We start from the raw sequence: 2,832 nt of genomic DNA, 5'->3' as shown, positions 1-2,832 counted from the left end.
CCCACCCCCCCACACCGATTCCCTGTCTGCACGTTTGCTCCCTCCGTCTCCCGTTCTATCGCTTCCCCATCCCTCAATTTATTCTCGTGCTCAGTGGCAGCCTTTCACTCCCCGCACTCTCATCTCTCGTGTCTTCCCCCCATCTTTCTCTCCATTCGCTCGCTCGTCCCCTCTCTCCCTGTTTTCCCTGCGTCTCTCGCTTAGTGTAACTGTAGGATATAGGTCAGCAGGACGGCTTGGCTGACTCGTGTCTAGACTCAGCCTCAGTCTTGGGGGCATGCAGTCACACAGTGGAGCACATTGACCAACGCAATCAGCGCACCACACTGGAGCGCCATTGACTGCCTTGCAGTGTGTGTGCATGCGTGTGTGGGCGCTCGGAGGCGCGCGCACACTTAGGCTGAGGGGCAAAGTTCTTCTCAGGAGGCCTTGCTGCACGCCAGGCATTACCAAAGACATTAACACCATCTGTGAAGGAAAACAGTGGTAGAAATGTCAGTGCAAATGTCATTTCATTGCGGGTTGATATTTCAACATGGACAAAGATGACCAGAGGCGCTACTTAGAATTTTTGAATTTCAGACATGCACAAATGCAAAGGCAACACACAGGAAATACATTTTCTTCTGCTATTATTTGAGTACATTTGGGAACTGTGCAGGACGTGAAATGAAAATTTGATACGGCGTGCGTGCAGCTGCCCGGGTTGAGTACACGGTAACCGCTGTAAAAGGGGGGTGGGGTCGGCAGCTGTATGGCGCTGGGTGCTGCAGGGTGCGACGTGCTGTGGGGAAGGGTACATGGGATGACGGTGTGTGCGTGCATACGTGTGCGTGCGTACGTGTGCGTGTGTGTGTGTGTGTGTGTGTGTGTGTGTGTGTGTGTTAGGCCAATGATTCATTCAAGTGAGTATGCCATGGCCCGCCCCTCTCAGTCGGGCTGTGGTCCAGATGTGATCCCCCCTCTTTCTCCCTGGAAACTGAGTCAGTGCCCGCACCCAGACTGTAAGTTAGTTCCCTGTCTGCACACTCAATGAGGTTAGCTCTGTAGCACATATATCTATCTATTTATCTATCTATCTATCTATCTATCGATCTATCTATCTTTCAGTACATCTGTCATGACCTGCCTGGCAACAGTGGTGCCGCCCTTTTGTGACCTGCTGAAATATGGATAGAAGAGTACCGTACTATTGAGAATTGTGTTAATGTGCACGTGTTTGTTTTCAGCAGTTTCAAAGAAAAGTGTGTCGACTTGTTTAGCGGTGGCATTTTGTGTGTATGAAGACAAATCCAATCTCTAATCTGCCTGCACTGTTACCCTACTCAAAGACCTTTGTTGCTGTTTCGTTCTTCCCATCTAATTTCACTGTAGTTGACTTTCTTTTGCCCCATTAGCATTAAGTTATTCAAGTAGTTAATTATATGGTCATTCTCTCGAAAGACCATTTCAAAGGTTAAAAGTTAAAAATAGTTTCCATCTTGATGGTAAATAGGGAAAACCACAGGAAAGGATGATGTTATACCTGAATCACATACACACTGACCTGACATTTAATAAATAATATTCAAACAATTCGACTAATTAACATCCATTATGACCCAATTCTTTTCAATTTTCCAAGCTTATCATATCATCCAATAGCGTCTCCATACAGTAATCTGACACATGATGTAAATACACGGATGCTGGGCCAGGCATTCACACATGCATGGATGGCTGTGTATATACTGCACACACACACACACACACACACGCACACACACACACACACACACACACACACACACACACACACACACACACACACACACACACACACAGAATGTGTAATCACACCTGGTTACATCATCCAGCTAGGCTCTGTCAATATCAAGCAGTTTGGAAAATCAATCTGTTGTTCCTGTTGTTGACTTTTTTTTTTTTTTTACTCTCTTAAGTATATCTTGGTGTCAAAACCAATTTCATTATGTTCTGTCTGAGAAGGTGCTGACAAGCAGGGAATCTCATTTCAAGGCATTATTAGGCAGGTACTCAATGTGGTTAGGATTACACAGCAATGTTGCCTTGGCGCACGCTCCCACTAACGGTAGAACTGAAGGACGTTGCATTTGGTCAAACATATCACTCACATCTTCTCTTGGCGGAACAACAAACAATTTGACTTTCACGTTTTAATTTGGGTTTGTCAATTAATAAACTATGAAAGTCATTCAGTCATTATTATACTGTATGTATTGTGCATATTGTGGACCCAAATGGGTTGCATCAGTGGCGGGCCGTGCATTTCAACCTTAGGCCTTCAGTGACGTCACATACATTAACACAATTTCGGCTCGTCAAGCAGCACTTAATTTCAGGAGCATTTAAAACCATCAAGTATGCATTCACAATTAAGAGCAGAAAACTAAATTTACAGATATTGTCAAAAATAAAAAGATGATTTAAAATACTAAATAAAATGCCACCCAAATTACGCTGTGTGAACTTAAACAAGTCTGTCCAATAAATTGTGCAATGTTGCAGTTTCATATAAGACACCAACCACACAATAACAAAACAAACTATTCTTTGAAAATAAAGTAAACAGATCATTTGCATTTTGAGAGTCGGCTATACAACAGCAAAAAACTGACGATGTTGAGCAGGTGAGATTGAACGAACTATAGTGCACGAAGGTGACTACAATGCGCCATTATAAATTGCAGGTGAGCAGATTTATTTGATACATTTTTGTATCTTTGTCATTTTATTTCGTTACCATTAATTTAATACTAACGAAATAAAATGACAAGAAGAAATGGAAAATAAAATTCATTTACTCACCAATGT

At 43.0% G+C, this 2,832-nt stretch overlaps 1 long non-coding RNA gene across 1 annotated transcript in view; it reads right to left on the bottom strand.

The window, feature by feature from the left end:
- Window positions 1-50: 50 nt before the first annotated feature.
- The window catches only part of LOC109510314 (uncharacterized), a 7,666-nt gene continuing 4,884 nt past the window's right edge, over window positions 51-2,832 (bottom strand). The window contains exon 4 of the long non-coding RNA XR_002167105.1: window positions 51-468. This is a non-coding gene — a long non-coding RNA (uncharacterized LOC109510314). The remainder of the gene's footprint in view (window positions 469-2,832) is intronic.

This window comes from Hippocampus comes, unplaced genomic scaffold, assembly GCF_001891065.2.
Source record: "Hippocampus comes isolate QL1 unplaced genomic scaffold, H_comes_QL1_v1.1 scaffold147, whole genome shotgun sequence".
Taxonomy (NCBI): Eukaryota; Metazoa; Chordata; class Actinopteri; order Syngnathiformes; family Syngnathidae; genus Hippocampus; species Hippocampus comes.
Note: the sequence above shows the minus strand (reverse complement) of the source record. Positions and strands in the feature narration are given on the sequence as shown.